This window comes from Podarcis vaucheri (genome assembly GCF_965113315.1).
Source record: "Podarcis vaucheri genome assembly, chromosome: 16".
Classification (NCBI taxonomy): domain Eukaryota; kingdom Metazoa; phylum Chordata; class Lepidosauria; order Squamata; family Lacertidae; genus Podarcis; species Podarcis vaucheri.
Window position 1 is genome coordinate 4,717,367 of NC_138754.1, and position 17,627 is coordinate 4,734,993.

The 17,627-nt window shown below is 49.4% G+C and overlaps 1 protein-coding gene across 2 annotated transcripts in view; it reads right to left on the minus strand.

Moving 5' to 3' along the window:
* The window catches only part of ADAMTSL4 (ADAMTS like 4), an 86,080-nt gene extending 69,610 nt beyond the window's left edge, over positions 1-16,470 (minus strand). The window contains exons 1-2 of one of the 2 annotated variants that reach the window (XM_082202034.1): positions 15,999-16,470; positions 14,254-14,366 (exon numbers count right to left, since the gene is read on the minus strand). The gene's annotated coding sequence lies outside the window, so the exon portion shown is untranslated. The remainder of the gene's footprint in view (positions 1-14,253; positions 14,367-15,998) is intronic. The other variant, XM_082202035.1, reaches the window with a different exon arrangement.
* Between the last annotated feature and the right edge of the window lie 1,157 nt (positions 16,471-17,627).

Here is a 17,627-nt window from a genome sequence, read left to right on the forward strand (position 1 = left end):
CCGCATGAAGATCAAGCTCCTAGTCCACATGGTTGCAAAAGCAGGCTCAAAAGGGCGTGAAAACAGAAGGAATCAGCTGGGATACTGAGCCGTTCAGCTGTAACTAGAAAAAAACACGATGCAAATGTTTGCCATTTAGCTTAATATATGCAAGCTGCAAAATCTGGATTTTCCTTGTGCAGTATTTGGGGGAAACCCGGGAGCAGGAGGTTTGAGTTTTGAGCACAAAGACCATCTGCATACCCTGCCCCCGAAACAGACATAACTCAGATGCAATGGCCTGAATAATCTATGCAAATTAAACTCATTTGGGCATAATTTATTCCGCTCACCATGGGGGAGGGGCAAGGTGCTGCAAAGACCACCAAGGACCTGATGCCTTGCAACTCAAAGCCCTGATCACCCTTAGCTGAGCTTAAGAACCTAAAAAGAGCTTGCAGAATCAGTTCAAAAGCGGTCCAGCATCGTGTTCTCACCGTGGCCAACCAGGTGGGAAATCTGATACCAGGATTCGAACACAAGAGCAACTCCCCCCTCCTGCAGTTTCCAGCAATCAATCAAAGCGATAAAACGGCACCTCCTGGATGCAGCGCGGATTTCCCAGCACTGAGCAATGGCCCTCCTCTAAAAATAAAGCAAGGTTCCAGTCCTCATGTTTCTGAAGAAAGATACCTTCTGCATGCAGACCAGGTTCTCTAGCGCTGAAAGGTCCTGCCCTCTCCCGATGCCACGCTTCTCAAACTTGTTTTCAACTGGGGGGTCATTTCCTAAGCACCCCCCACTCCCCTCTCAAGCCACCTTGGCTCATGGGAGCCGAAAATGGTTGCATGGGGATAGAAGCGTAGTGCTGGAGAGTTGGAAGAGACCACAAGCGCCATTTAGCTCATCTCCCTGCAATGCAGGAATCTGTTGCTCTGCATGGCACTCGAACCCGTGACCCATGAGATTAAGGGTCTCCTATTCCGCTGGAGGGACGCGGTGGCGCTGTGGGTTAAACCACAGATCCTAGGACTTGCCAATCAGAAGGTCGGCGGTTTGAATCCCCGCGACGGGCTGAGCTCCCGTTGCTTGGTCCCTGCTCCTGCCAACCAAAAGCACGTCAAAGTGCAAGTAGATAAATAGGTACCACTCTGGCGGGAAGGTAAACGGCGTTTCCATGTGCTGCTCTGGTTCGCCAGAAGCGGCTTAGTCATGCTGGCCACATGACCCGGAAGCTGTATGCCGGCTCCCTCGGCCAATAAAGCGAGACGAGCGCCGCAACCCCAGATTCGGCCACGACTGGACCTAATGGTCAGGGGTCCCTTTACCTTTATTCTGCTGGCAAGGCTGCTCTGGGCGAATGGGGGCAGCTGGCAGCCTGGAGGTTGAACACTCGGTCGATTGTGATTGCACCCCACCTTTTTCCTCCAAGGTGGCATGTGTGGTTCTCCCCTTCCTCACTTAGCCCCCACAACAACCCTGTGAGGCAGTTTGGGCTGAGAGGCAGTGACTGGCCGCCCCAGTCCAAGCTCACACCCAGTGCACTTTGTGGCCAAGTGAGGATTCGAACTCAGGTCTGCCTAGTCCGACCCTCTGACAGACGCGTCCTGCTGGCGATGGGGAGAGGGCCTGCGAATCTGGTGCAACCTGGGTGGCTCGGTCTCCAGCTTGGTGTATTATGGGATGTTGAAGACCCCCCTCTTCCTCCAGGTGCAGGAAACACCCCCCCAAGACACCTGCTCTAGAACTCGGGATCTCTGCCAGAACGAGCGGCTGATGCGCTGGGAGGAATTACGCCACAAGAAGTCTTAAAAAGCAAACTTTTGGAACGGAGAGCCTTCGGAGAGGCTCCGATCCGTGCTCCTCGCTCGGCCGGAACATTCCAGCTCATCCTGTCGTCCTCAGGGAGCCAAGCTTTGCCGACCTACGCAGGGAATGAGGAGGAGTTTTTTGGGGTGGAGGCGTCCAGGCCGGCTGACAGAGCTCCCCTCCGTTGGTCACGCTTTGGTGTGACGGCTACCGAGGGACCCCAGAAGACCGGCGTCGATGTTCAGAGGAGGAGGACGGAGCCAGGAGGACACGGCCTTTCTCTGAAGGGACTTGCCAGCTAGGCCAGAGGTCTTGGCAAGCGACGTCTCCTCCCCACGCGGATCGCGTCCCTTGGCAAATGCCTTGCTCATACTTTCGCCACTGCGATCCTGCCAGGGCGCGGCACATCCCTGGAATTTGAGGTCCCTTTTGGGAGGGGAAAAAAGCCTTGCCTCAAAATGGAAATGGAGGAGTTTGGGGAAAGGTTCAGGAAAGGGCAAGTCGATCCGTCAAGCGCTTGGGGCTTCTTAATTTGGAGAAAAGGCGAGCTAGAGGCGGCAGGATGGAAGTTTTGAAAATTATGCACGGCCTGAGGAAAATGGAAAAAGACAGAAGTTTTCTTCTCTCTTAAGACTAGAATTCGTGGGCATCAAATGCAGCTGATCGTGGAAGATTCAAATAATAATAAACTGGTACCTCGGGTTACATACGCTTCAGGGTATAGACTCCGCTAACCCAGAAATAGTGCTTTAGGTTAAGAACTTTGCTTCAGGATGAGAACAGAAATCGCGTGGCGGTGGCAGCGGCAGCAGGAGGCCCCATTAGCTAAAGTGGTGCTTCAGGTTAAGAACAGTTTCAGGTTAAGAACAGACCTCCAGAACGAATTAAGTACTTAACCTGAGGTACCACTGTAATAAATAATAATAATAATAATAATAATAATAATAATAATAATAATAATAATTTGATTTATACCCTGCCCTCCCCGGCCAGAGCCGGGCTCAGGGTGGCTAACACCAATAAAATTCACAGTAAAAACATAATAGGGGGGGAAGAGAAGAGGGGGGGGAAACCCTGTTTAAAATACAGGTTAAAATGGCATTTAAAATGCAGCCTCATTTTAAAGTAGCTGATAAATCAAGACGACAAGGGGAGGGAAACATAAGGGTCAGACCGAGTCCAAACCAAAGGCCAGGCGGAACAGCTCTGTCTTGCAGGCCCTGCGGAAATATGTCAAGTCCCACAGGGCCCTAGTCTCTTGGGACAGAGCGTTCCACCATGTTGGGGCCAGCGCTGAAAAGGCCCTGGCCCTAGTTGAGACCAATCTAACCTCCTTGAGGCTCAAGACCTCCAAGGTGTTGTTATTTGTGGACCTTAAGGTCCTCCGCGGGGCATACCAGGAGAGGAGGTCCCGTAGGTACATGGGTCCTAGGCTGCATTAGTAATAATAATAATAATAATAATAATAATAATAATAATAATAATTTATTATTTGTACCCCGCCCATCTGGCTGGGTTTCCCCAGCCACTCTGGGCGGCTTCCAACAAAGATGAAAAATACACTAAAATGTCACATATTAAAAACTTCCCTGAACAGGGCTGCCTTAAGATGTCTTCTGAATGTCAGGTAATTATTTATCTCTTTGACATCTGATGGGAGGGCGTTCCACAGGGCGGGCACCACCACCGAGAAGGCCCTCTGTCTGGTTCCCTGTAGCTTTGCTTCTCGCAATGAGGGAACCGCCAGAAGGCCATCGGCGCTGGACCTCAGCATCCGGGCAGAACGATGGGGGTGGAGACGCTCCTTCAGGTATACTGGGCCGAGGCCGTTTAGGGCTTTAAAGGTCAGCACCAACACTTTGAATCGTGCTCAGAAACGTACTGGGAGCTAATGTAGATCTTATGTTGATGTTATGTCGTCGCAGCGGCCGCTCCCAGTCACCAATCTAGCTGCCACATTCTGGATTAATTGCAGTTTCCGGGTCACCTTCAAAGGTAGCCCCACGTAGAGCACATTGCAGTAGTCCAAGCGGGAGATAACCAGAGCATGCACCACTCTGGCGAGACGGTCTGCGGGCAGGGAGGGTCTCATCCTGCGTACCAGATGGAGCTGGTAAACATCTGCCCTACCACAGAATTAACCAGTGCCTCCATGGACAGCTGTGAGTCCAAAATGACTCCCAGGCTGCGCACCTGGTCCTTCAGGAGCACAGTTACCCCTTTCAGGACCAGAGAGTCCCCCACACCTGCCTGCCTCCTGTCCCCCCAAAACAGTACTTCTGTCTTGTCAGGATTCAACCTCAATCTGTTTGCCGCCATCCATCCTCCAACCGCCTCCAGGCACTCACACAGGACCTTCACCGCCTTCACTTGTTCTGATTTAAAAGAGAGGTAGAGCTCTTAGGTAAAAGAAAGTCCTTTACACAGCGCATAGCTGAACTGTGGAACTCACTTCCGCAGGAGCCATTGACTGCTACCGACTTGGATTCCCTCCCGCCTATGAATGCTGGAATGAGGTCTGTGGAAATGTCCATTTCCTACCTGGAAGTACATCAGGCAAGAGGCGGAGCCCTGTGGGTTAAGGGGTGGGGCTCCTGTTTTCAGATCTGACTCAGCATTTCATCGGGGGGGGGGACGGGGGACGGGACCTAAGTCATGTTTTCTGTCCAGCTTACCACTGTGTGCTCACTGAAGGAGGGGGGGGAATAGCAGACATAAGGCTCCATTCCTTTAACAGCTGCTGAGCAGGCAGAAACCCAACGGGTGAAGTTTCTCCAAGCACACACATTTATTTAAGGCACGGCGCTTTCGCGCAAAAGGTGTGCTGTTGGATCAATGTCTTTTCTTAAACAACAATAATAAAAAACTTGATGAAAGATTAAGGTGCCGGGGTAAAAATCTGGTTTTGGGAAGGACGTCTAGCAGAGAGTCACAATCGGTTTGCTGTGCTTCGTTTTTTTAGCTCCTGCGAAAAGAGATCTCCTTTCTTTTCCGTGCTAGCTTCAGGCTGACACAGGAAAGGGATTTAAAAGGGTTTGCGCGCAGGATTAGGGCCTAAAATAAAAGGTTGGGGTCTTAACCCTTGGAAGGCTGGTGGTTTCCGGAGCCCACCAGCCTGTGGGAGAAGGAATTAATACAGGCATTCAGTCTCTCTCTCTCTTGCAAAAAAGAATATATATATATATAGATATTTAAAATCCTGAAGAAACCTTGAGAGTTGCAGAGCTCTCCCAACCCACGCCACGCAAGCCTTTTCAGATGTGGGAGCAGCCTTTAAAAACATGGAACAGGATTGTCTTCAGACGGCTTGGGGGTCAGATAATGCCGTACCCTCCAATGTTTTTCCAATTAAAATAGGGACATCCTAAGGCAGGGGTCTGCAACCTGCGGCTCCGGAGCCGCATGTGGCTCTTTTACACCTTTGCCGTGGCTCCGGGGCGGATACTAGCGAGGGGAGGAGGCGCATTGTGCGCCCCGACACTCCCCACTGTGGCGTATAGTTAAAGCTCTAGTTTTCCCAGTAGTGATGTATGGAAGTGAGAGCTGGACCATAAAGAAGGCTGATCGCCGAAGAATGGATGCTTTTGAATTCTGGTGCTGGAGGAGACTCTTGAGAGTCCAACGGACTGCAAGAAGATCAAATCTATCCATTCTGAAGGAAATCAGCCCTGAGTGCTCACTGGAAGGACAGATCCTGAAGCTGAGGCTCCAAGACTTTGGCCACCTCATGAGAAGAGAAGACTCCCTGGGAAAGACCCTGATGCTGGGAAAGATGGAGGGCACAAGGAGAAGGGGACGACAGAGGACGAGATGGTTGGACAGTGTTCTCGAAGCTACCAGCATGAGTTTGACCAAACTGCGGGAGGCAGTGGAAGACAGGAGTGCCTGGCATGCTCTGGTCCAGGGGGTCACGAAGAGGCGGACACGACTAAACGACTAAACAACAACAAATGCTGCTGAATCCTAGTTGTTGGAAGCCACAGTGGGGAAGGGCTCTTGCGATGGGATTTCCTAGTTGCGGGTTTTCCGGGCATCTGGGTAGCCTCTGTGAGCCATTGGCCTGATCCAGCAAGCTCGTTTTATGTTCTAATGGAACCTCCAGGTCCAGAGGCAGTCTACCTGCATTTCTAGGTTTCTTAAGGGCATTCGGCTCCCATGAGAGCAGGAGGCTAGGCCTTTGGCCTTGATCCAGCAGGGTCTACTTCTTACGTTCTCACGGCGGGGCCAAGAAATGTTCTTGGGATTCTCTTTTCCACCGCTCAACAATTCCTGCAGATGGGAGGCTCCCCGTCCAGCCGCGTTTGTCCATCTGTTCATTGTTAACCGATGAAGCAATGAGGGCTGTTCTTTCGCTCTCCGCCAAGGGAAAGGGAGAATTTCAAGCGCTCTTCATCGCTGCTGCTGCTGCGCTCTAAAGGAAGGCTTGAGGACCAGCCAAAGCTTCCTTCCCCGTGGGGACCGGACGGCGCGAATGCAAACAGTGGTAGGGCACGGGTGCGAATCAAGGGTTAAGCAACCTAACACTGCAGCAGCAAACTTCAGAGAGGATGGAGAAGGGAAAGGAATATTATTTGTTACAGAGCACCTGGCAAGCACACAGAGAGAGACCCATGGCCAACGGAATGAGTAATGGTTTCTCCCATGTAAACACACACACACACACAAAATTGGGTCAAAACCATCCCTTCCCTTTGGCTGGGGCGCAGCTGTAAGAGTTCTGTCATTTCACGTGCATGGAAATGTCAAACACACTCCAGGGCTTTTGACTTGCCTAGTCACCAGTGGTGACTCAGCAATGGCTACAAGCGACCAGGCCATTTATTATTAAATAATAATAATAATAATAATAATAATAATAATAATAATAATAATAATAATATCTATATACCACCCTATACCTGCAGGTCTCAGGGTGGTTGCAACACCAAATCACAATATAAAAACCCAAAATGAACAATAAAAACATGTTTTAAAAGGGCATTGAATGTCAATCAGCCAAAGGCCTAGTTAAAGAGGAACGTTTTTTTACCTGGTGCCTAAAGGTGTATAAGGAAGGTGCCAGCATTCCACAAATTTTAAAAATTTCCCCAAATATTATGATGATGATGATGATGATGATGCAAGCTAGAAGAGAGTTGACCCTTTTAAATTTCTGCTTTTGGGGAACAAATCTCTTCAGTGACATACAAGTTTCTCCTCCCCAGACCTTGCAGTCAAAGAACTTGATCCTAAGGCTGTGGTGCAGAAACCTCTTCATATATTCACAATAACCAACAACACACACATAACAAATCTTGTCCGGGAACTTAGTTCTGGCACTGCTTGTTGATGCACAGACAGAAAGAACCTGAAGCAACCCGAGGACACAAAACAGAGGAGGTAGAAAGAAGCAATCTGGATGACCAAAGGAGATATGGTCCAAAACGTTCAGAAACCAAGGCGCAACTTCCGATTGGCTGCAAGAAGCTCCTGCAGCCAATTGGAAGCCCCGTTGGACATTTGGCTTCCAAAAGAACGTTTGAAAACCAGAACAGTCACTTCAGGGTTTGCGGCATTCCGAAGCCAAAACATCCGAGTACCAAGGTGTTTGGGATCCAAGGTACAGCTGTAATTTGTAAATCTTTAAGCTCAAAAGCCGAAAGTGTTTTGGTATTATAAAGGTAAAGCTAAAAGGACCCCTGACCATTAGGTCCAGTCAGTCATGGCCGACTCTGGGGTTGCGGCGCTCATCTCGCTTTATTGGCCAATGGAGCGGGCGTACAGCTTCCGGGTCATGTGGCCAGCAGGACTAAGCTGCTTCTGGCGAACCAGAGCAGCGCACGGAAATGCTGTTTACCTTCCTGCCGGAGCGGTACCTATTTATCTACTTGCACTATGACGTTTTTTCGAACTGCTAGGTTGGTAGGAGCAGGGACCGAGCAACGGGAGCTCACCCCGTCGCAGGGATTCGAACCGCCGACCTTCTGATCGGCAAGCCCTAGACTCTGTGGTTTAACCTACAGCGCCACCTGCGTCCCCCCCTTAGTATTATACCAGTCCATAATAGGCACGGAGCATTTCTTATTTTCACAATAATTTCTTTTGGGAAGAAAGGGGTCCTTCGCCTTTCTTGCCTTCTGTTCTGCGCATGCTCTCAAGCGCACTCTTTTGTGTCCTCTCGTCTCAGCGCCCTGTGCGGGACAACAAGCCACGCCAACCCTTTAATCTAGCTCTGGTTCGTAGGGATCACGAAGGTCAATTAGACCAACCCTCTGCAATGCAGGAATCTTTTGCTCAACACAGAGGTTTCCGGGACCAGTCGCTGGCATTTTCAGACAAGGCTTGGGAGAGACTTCTGGTCTGGAACCCTGGACAGCCTCTGCCATTACAGTAGATAATATTGAGCTGGATGGATTGACATAGGACTGCTTCCTCTGTCCTAGATTAAGATCAAAAGTACAGTGGTACCTCTGGATACGAATGGGATCCGTTCCGGAGCCCTGTTCGCATCCTGAAGCAAACGCAACCTGCATCTGCACATGCGCGGGTTGCGATTCGCCGCTTCTGCACATGCACGTGATGTCATTTTGAGCGTCTGCGCATGCGTGAGCGGCGAAACCCGAAAGTAACGCATTCCGTTACTTCCAGGTCGCCGCAGAGCGCAACCTGAAAATGCTCAACCTGAAGCAACTTCAGCCTGAGGTATAGGTAAAGGGACCCCTGACCATTAGGTCCAGTTGTGGCCGACTCTGGGGTTGCGGCGCTCATCTCGCTTTACTGGCCGAGGGAGCCAGCGTACAGCTTCCGGGTCATGTGGCCAGCAGGACTAAGCCACTTCTGGCGAACCAGAGCAGCACATGGAAACGCTGTTTACCTTCCCGCCGGAGTGGTACCTATTTAACTCCTTGCACTTTGACATGCTTTCGAACTGCTAGGTTGGCAGGAGCTGGGACTGAACAACAGGCGCTCACCCCGTCACGGGGATTCAAACCGCCGACCTTCTGATCAGCAAGCCCCAGGCTCTGTGGTTTAACCCACAGCGCCACCCGCGTCCCTTGCCTGAGGTATAACTGTAACTAATTGCGTTGGAGACGCTGTTTTCATCTTTTCCTTGATTCTTTCCTCTCTGTCCAACATACAGACACCCATTGGGCTTTTCTGCCTGTGCTCCCTAAATCACCCTGCTGCACCTGGGCAGGTCTCTCCAAAGCCTTGCTTATCCCTTCAGGTGACAGACACCCAGGGAGGCTGCGAAAAGGGGAGGCAAGCAATTCTTCCACTGCGTTGCAACTGCTTTCAATGTGTCAGCCAAACACACACACCCTGGCTTTGCACCAGGGTGGTTTTTTTTATACCTGGAAAACATTACCCATCTTTTCCCTCCCCTCCCTTCTGCAACCTGGAATTGAACTCTCTCTTTTTTTTGAATGCCAACAGTTGTGCTGGAAGAGACAGCACACTGCTTGCAAACCGTGACAAACTGCTCAGCGACTACTGGGTGGTTTGCAGATAATGCCGGAAATAATTCCAGAATTTGAAAAATACTGCTGGTTTGGAGGCCCATAGCTCGTTTCTGATTTTCCAAACTGTGCACCAGGCAAGCAAATCATCCCTTATATCATTTCTCTGTCTTCACCCTCACTATATCTACGGTGCAGGGATGAATGACTTCAGGATTTGGCCCCAGAACCTGTGCCAGGACTCGGTCCTGAGCTGTTATATTGGTTGGTTCCTCTATGCATGTGCAGAGTGCTAGTCCATCAATTCCTGAAGTAGCAGCAATCAGGCTGCACAAACCAGTGGATAAGTTTTTCAGCGCAGACATTAATCTTGCAGGGCCATGTTTGCCTCTGCAAAATTATCAACCTCTAGGGCAAATACAGGGAGTTTCAAGGAAATCTCTGGCAAGGGTTTGGTTTTTGGAATGAGCAACAGCTCAATGATTCTAGCCACAGTTCAGGGACAGCAGCAAGTCGCCTCTGAAGGACTCGTGCAAAGGAGAGACCCTCAGGCTTGTGGTTCGCCATTGTTCCCTACGAAAATTCAACCAGATTTTTCGTTGGAAAGCAGATTCCTTTTATGCCACGTTTGTGTTACAGCTGTGGTGAGGACCTATTGGCAAGGATCTGTGACATCAGAAACACACCTCCATAACCAGTCTGCAAAAGGAGGGTGTGTGGTGGCCTGTGTGTGATTCAAAGCAAAGGATAGAAATATATACGTACTATGGAACTGTTCAACATAACAAACGCCATGTCCGCACAACTTGCATTTAAAGCATATGGCTTCCCCAAAGAATCCAGATAGCTGTAGTAGACCCCTCACTGCGCTACAATTCCCAGCAACAAACTAGAGTTCCCAGGATTTCCGTGTGGTGAGCATGTTGCCAAAGATTCAAGGGCTATATTTCTAGAACAACCACAGCCTGCACTGCTTAAAAACAGAGAGTCATCCTTAACTTCAGCAATGTTAAGCGGCGAAACAAACACACATAAGGAATGTTGGTCTTGGACCTTTTTCTCAGTGTTGATATATCACTTTTCTACGTGCATTGTACACTCCAGCATCGCAGCCAAAGCTTCTCTCTGGGCAAAATCCCACAGCCAAACATATATGCTGCAATTATATACAAAAAGCCTGGAACTGCTAAAACATCTAATCCCGAAACGCCCTCGGAGCTCAAGGAATTCGCCGCCACAGTGCAAGGTTCTCGAGTGATCTCCCGCCAAGCCACAAAGCCACAGATACCCGTGAAAGATTTTCTATTCTCCTTTAAAACAAAACACACACAAGACGGGCAGACAAAAGGCTTTTGATATAAGTAGGAGCTTGGCGGACGGGGCGACGCTGGGAAAGATCAATCTGGGAGGCCCTCCCTCAGAAGGGAATTCCAGAGTGGCGGGAATCATCGTGGAAAATCACCAGCTTGATCTCGTTTGCGTAACGAGATGGGAAGGGGCAGGTAGGTGAAGGAAGGACATCAGAATACACGAGACCTTGCCCCTCCATCTCATGCAGAACCATCCCTCTGTCTTGGGCCGGACCCATTCTGTTGTCTATGTTCTGGTAATCCCTAGGCTAGATTACAGTGGTGCCTCGCAAGACGAAATTAATCCGTTCCGCGAGTCTCTTCGTCTTGCGGTTTTTTCGTCTTGCGAAGCACAGCTATTAGCGGCTTAGTGGCTATTAGTGGCTTAGCAGCTATTACCGGCTTAGCGGCTATTAACGGCTTAGCGGCTATTAACGGTTTAGCGGCTTTAAGAAAAAGGAAACAAACTCGCAAGAACTCGCAAGACGTTTCGTCTTGCGAAGCAAGCCCATAGGGAAATTCGTCTTGCGGAACGACTCAAAAAACGGAAAACTCTTTCGTCTAGCGAGTTTTTCGTCTTGCGAGGCATTCGTCTTGCGGGGCACCACTGTACTGCAAGACGTTTTACGTGGGGCTGCCCCTGAGGATGGTTCGGAAACTTCAGCGGGTGCAGAATTCGGTTGCTCACCAGGGCAAGATGGTTTGAGCATATTGCACCGATCCTGGTCCGACTGCACTGGCTGCCAATTAGTTTCTGGGCCCAATTCAAAGTGCTGGTTTTGACCTCTTATGAGGCTCTGGACCCCAATATTAGGGCTGGCATATGAGATTTCAAAGGCGGAATTGACGTCCGTTGGGAATTTCTGGAAAGCGGCGCTTTTTGTAAGAAAAGCTCAACAACTTTGGGGATTCCCTAAAAAAGGCTCAGCTATTGAAACACCCCACACAATACTTCAAGGACTGCCTCTCCCTATATAAAACCAACCCAGACCCTCATATCTTCTGAGGTCCTTCTTCGTGTGCCTTCTCCGCAAGAGGCCTGGAGGGCAACAGCAGGGCCTTTTCTGCAGTGGCTCCCCACTTGTGAAATGCTCTTCCGAGGAAGGCGCACCTGATGCCTTCATTACTTAGGTGCCAGGGGAAAACATTCCTCTTCTCCCAAGCCTTTGGCAAACAATCTCTAGCCTTTTAAACTGTATTCTTTTCATTTGTTATTATGACTTATATATTTTTGCGTTTTCATATTGTAAACCGCCCACTGATTTTCGGATGAAGGGCAGTATAGAAATTTAATAAATAAAAAATAAACTAAATTCAGAACCATCTCTCAGACTTTGACCATGCTTGTTCAGAACCCCTCCTTTGACTTTGGCCACACCCATTTAGAACTGCCCGTGTCTTTGGCCACACCCATTAGAACTTCCCCTGTCTTTGGCCACACCCATTTAGAACTGCCCGTGTCTTTGGCCACACCCATTAGAACTTCCCATGTCTTTGGCCACACCCATTTAGAACTGCCCCTGTCTTTGGCCACACCCATTTAGAATTGCCCCTGTCTTTGGCCACACCCATTAGAACTACCCCTGTCTTTGGCCACACCCATTTAGAATTGCCCCTATCTTTGGCCACCCATTCAGAACCATGCCTCCATCTCTGGCCTTTATGGCTTTACACATCAGGAGTAAAACTGCAATCTTGGCTCAATTAGTGACCAGTGAGTGGCCTGCTCCCTTAGGACTTGCTGAACTCGGTGGGGCTGACTTTTGAGTAAACACGCATGGAAATTGCACTATGCAATCACTTAAGCCATCTGGGTCGGACCCAAGACCTTGTTGACATGAAATTGCTGGTGGTAAACAGTCTTTCTCACAAGCACAAACCCCGTCGCTTTCTTCCACAGAGCCATTGGATGAAAAGAATGCCAAATATTTGTTTGTTTGTGTGTGTGTGTGTGTGTGTGCCCCCCTCCAGCTCTGAAAAAGGGATAGTTAATAATGGGGCCTTTGACAACAGGAAGCGGTTCAATGCAAGCAGACACGTTTCCTCTTTGCTCGGCTGGATTGGGCCCAGATAGTCAGGTGTATCCCAGAACCTGAGATTTCAGGTCCCCAACCTAGGGGCAGCCGCTGGAGACACAAATGCGAAAAGATCGGAAAGCTTTCTCACTGGCTTTAAAAATAAATCCGTTGCAAATAAGAATATTTTATTTTAAAAACGGTTTGCAAACTGATGCTGGAAATGGTTCAAAAGAAACTTAAGAAAGGCTGGCAGGGAGGGGAATGCGAAGCCAAGATAAAGTGGCAGGTTCACCCAGCTCTTTATTAGAGGGCTTTTTATCCGGCCCTTTAAAGAATCGATAGATGAGTGAAACCTCCAGGTGCAGTGGCAGTCTACCTCTGCAACACTGGGCAACAGGGGGAGGAAAGACAACGAGGGAAGGGAGCTGTTTTCCTGCTTTGCTTGTGAGAGTCTTGGAATCGTCCAGCTGACCATCACCCGAAGCCTCGCTCTGGGCTCAGCGAACACCAGCGATCCAGCAGTTCTTGGATTCTTATATAAGAATGCAAGTACTGTATGCAAACGTCTCCACCTACTTTCTCAGGCTTGGATGGAAAAGTACTTGGGGGGGGGGAGAGAGGACGCACCCCCTCACACACACACATATTAAAATCAGCTGCTTTAGGCTTTCCAAAGCTCTGAGGAATGTCATTCTCTCCCCTATCAGGTTACTAACCTCTGGCGATCAGAGGAGAGACAATGGTAACGAGAGCACACCATTTGACAAGGCGCTATAAAAAGGGGGCTTTTGAAAAAATAGAAAACTCAGTTGGCAGAGTGCACGATTCGCTCGCGAAAAGTTCGCAAGTTCTGTTCCCGGAATCTCCAGGTGACAACTCTCTGCCTGAAACCTTGGAGACAGTCAGTGTTGGTAATATTGAGTTCTGGGTAGGGCCTGATTCTCTGCAAAATAAAATAAATAAAAATAGGCCTTTTCCTCTCTCCCTAAAAGGGCACCTCGGTTTGGGAAGATCTGCATGCGATACGACTACCTACAAGCCCGCCGTCACCGTTCATCTGCCACACTGAACTCCTTCCTCACATTTATCTCTCTTTTTTAAGCATTCTCTGTCGTGGGTGGTCCGAAGCCAAAATTATTCAAAACGCAGAGGCACGAGGAACAAGCGGGTGGGGAGGACAGAAGGAAAGAAAGAAGAAAGTCTCGTTGATTTAAATCGGAAAGATTTGACTCGCCCTCTGAAGCCAACAGGACTTAATTTGTCCTGAGCCACCGCTGGATCGCACCCAAACTATTTCTAACCCACGATGTCATCGCAAGACATGCACGGAACCCCCTTCTCTCCCCACAACCCAGTTTTAAAAACTTTGACATAAAGTTAAAACAGTCCACAGTGGCAACCACCACCATTGCTGATGGGGCAAATTCGGCCCTGGATATCATTTCGGTCTGACTCCTCAGAAGACTGTGCCTCTGAGCATCTGCAGAGTGCTCTCCCCAACTGCAAAACAAACCACAATCACCCTGTGCTTTCTCAACCACAGGGTTGACCTCAGCCACTTTTTCCTTGCCCCAAATTTAAATCAAGCGGGTAAATAAATAAAACCACAATTGATTTTTTTTCTTTTTTCTTTTTTTGCTTAGTTAAAAGTGCACTAACCTGCTGGCCATCGGTCTGGAGTGAAGAGCTGAGTTCAGAAAAACAGCAGAGGAAGGTAAAGTCTTGGCTGTAGGATGGACAGATGGACGCGTCTTTTTAAATGTGCAGGTGATCTAGAGGAAGGAACATAGAGGGATGAAGAGGAAGAGTCAAAATTTTGAGGAAGCAGAAGGCGGAAAATTCAGGAAGGCTGTCAAGAGAGGAATAGCGTGTCTCCAAGGTGGGAAGAGACACAAGCTTAGATTTTGAAAGGGGGTCAGGAAAGGAAAGTTAACCTCAGACAAGGATGTCTACACTGAAGTGGGAGAACAGGGAAATGGACATTTCGGTCGATAGCTCCAGACCTAGACGAGTAGGAGAGAGAATAACAGATTGGCTCCGTAGGAATTACCAACACCACAGAGACATTTTAGGATTAAAGACCCCAGGGAGCCTGGTCTAGGGAGTGACAAATCAGTCCCATTTCGCTCATTTCGCCAGTCTTAAATTCCGCATTTCAATCCTTGTGAAAAATTCGCCACTGCTTGAGTGAGGAGTTCTCCTGAGACACACATTTCTGCATGCAGTTTTGATTCACAAGCAAATTCCCCTAATGTTTTCATCTGTACGGCATCTTCACAGACACATGCATTTTTGGGAATGCACAAGTGCGTTGTTCCGCGGGAAAACCGCGTCTTTTGAAATTTGCAGGAGTGCAAATTTCAAAGGCTAACCGGGTTTTGAGAAGCGTGAACTGGGTAGCTCCTCGTCGGAATGCAAACAGAATTTAATTGCCATCCCCAGGGCTGCAATCCTACTCAGAACAGCCCCGGACAGGAGCGCATTCGACGGCAGTCCGGCTTAGCGAACTGGTGGAGCGATGGGCAGAGAATTGGAGCCGTCCAACAAGGAATGGCTAAGGATGAAAGAGTTGGACGCGTGAATGGAAGAGCAAGTCAAGCAGAGCGGTTGAGTGACAGGCAGGCAGAATTTAGAAATGCGATATGGGGGCAAGCAGGAAATGTGGGCAGAGGACTTTGGAGCAGATAGATAGATGCCCATAGCACGAAGGGAGGGAGATACAGAGATTTGGTGAGATCAGTTTAGAATGTGGACTTCAAGGTCCGATATACCTCCCTCCCTTTCTTTCTTCAGTGGGTTATATAGTCACACAATTATCACGTCAAACATCCCACCTGCCCTTCCTCGTCGTAACAATAACGTGAGTTTCGTAAAGAGCAGCTTTGAAAGCAAAACTCTGTCTCTCAGGCGGCAGCGGGGAAAAACAGCGTGAAAGCTTCATGAAGGTATATTGCGCCCCACCCCAACCGAAATACCAGCTCAGAATAATAATGACTTGACAACTTTCCTGAATGCATGTAAACGGAAGGGGGATGTCAGTGAGGAGGGAAGTTCCAATCCTTTACAGTGGTACCTCGGGTTACAGACGCTTCAGGTAACAGACTCCGCTAACCCAGAAATAGTACCTCGAGTTAAGAACTTTGCTTCAGGATGAAGACAGAAATCGTGCGGCAGCAGCGGGAGGCCCCATTAGCTAAAGTGGTGCTTCAGGTTAAGAACAGTTTCAGGTTAAGAACAGACCTCCGGAACGAATTAAGTATGTAACCAGAGGTACCACTGTACTTCCAAAGTTAAGACTTTTTGGGGGGAGGTGGGGGAATGTCTGCAGTGTCCCTTGCCTTGAAGTCTTCCTATGATAGCACCCCAGGCTAAAGCTGCAGAGGCAAGCGAAACAAAAGACTCACCTGAGTCCCTGGAAGCAGGTGCAAGTTCTCCTGGTGTAGCTCTCCTGCCTTCCTCACCCTGATGGATTTCTCTCTCTCTCTGTTTCTCTCTGCAGAGGGAGTGGGGCAGTGGTGTCTTATCCAAGTCTGTTGTTGCTGCCGCTCCTCCTCTTCCAGCCTCTTCCAGGACGGAGCGCGTGGCCGGGCTGCAGATTTTTGGGGGGGACCCCAAGAAGGGCTTGCAAGGAGAGATTTCCCCCTCCCCACTTTCCGCCTCCCTCCTGGACTCTCTGCACCTCTGGTGGTGGTCCTGGGCAGTCTTGTTTTCCCAGGGAAGCGGGAGGAAAACTTGGGAGCTGAGATGGCAGGCAGAGAGGTTGGACTGGACGCAGAGACTGTCTCTTCTCCGCGTTTTCTGCCCCCCCTCCTTCTCCTGCTCGGTCACTTCGCCCCCAAGCCGCCCCCCTCCCTGGCCTGCCTCTGGCCCCTTCCCCTTTTCAGATTCACCGATCCTTCACTCTTCCTCTCCCTTCCTCACTCTGGCAACACCTCCCTCCCTCCCTCCCTCCCACCACGCCCCCCCAATCCTGTAGCTCCACCCCTTTCTATGCTCCTGGCCGGCCCCCCTCCCTTCCCCCTTTGCCAGGCTAATATATAGCCCAGGGTGGTGCTGAGGATGGGGGGGGGGAGAGAGAAAGGAAACCCCCCCCCTCTCCCCACCATCAGAAACAGAAAGTAAAAGGAATGGGCGTTGCATGGAACAACTTCAGGATAAAAACTCTGATGGGAATCTGGCTGGAAGAGAACAGCTGGGTGATGGCTCAGAAGCACTGCTAGATTCGCATCCCATAATGATTGCTTGTAAATGGTTAAGCAGGGGCTGGGATTCAGCTTAACACTTTAAAAAAAAAACCATTGCAAATAGTTTTTAAAAAACCATTGCTTGCTTTCCATCCCATCCCACAATGATTGCCTGTAAGCACTTAAGTGGAATAGGGGTTGGGATTCGGTTTAATAGTTTGAAAACCATCCAGGACAGCTTTTAAAGCCATTGCTTGGAGTTCCTGCTCAGAGTAGGCCCACTGAAGTGAATGGATGTGGCTAAATTGTTGTCTGTTTCAGTAGGTCTGCGATCCTGTTTAAATCAGCCCATTAAATCAGAATACAGTGGTACCTCGGGTTACAGACGCTTCAGGTTACATGCGCTTCAGGTTACAGACTCCGCTAACCCGGAAATAGTGCTTCAGGTTAATAACTTTGCTTCAGGATGAGAACAGAAATTGTGCTCCGGCGGCGCGGCAGCAGCAGGAGGCCCCATTAGCTAAAGTGGTGCTTCAGGTTAAGAACAGTTTCAGGTTCAGAACGGACCTCCAGAATGAATTAAGTCTGTAACCAGAGGTACCACTGTAATGAGGACTGGAACCTTAATTGTAAAAAGGCCGAAGCTCAGATGGTTGAACACCTGCTTTGTATGCAGAAAGTCCTGGGTTCAGTTCCTCCGACAACTCCAGGTAAGGCCTGAAAGCCTGGAGAGCTTCTGCTGGTGTTGGGTGGAGGCAATACTGAACTAGATGGACTTGTCAGAGATGCAGCCCATTGCCTTAAACGGAGTAAAGTGAAGACGTGCCCATGAATTTCATTGGGTCTCCT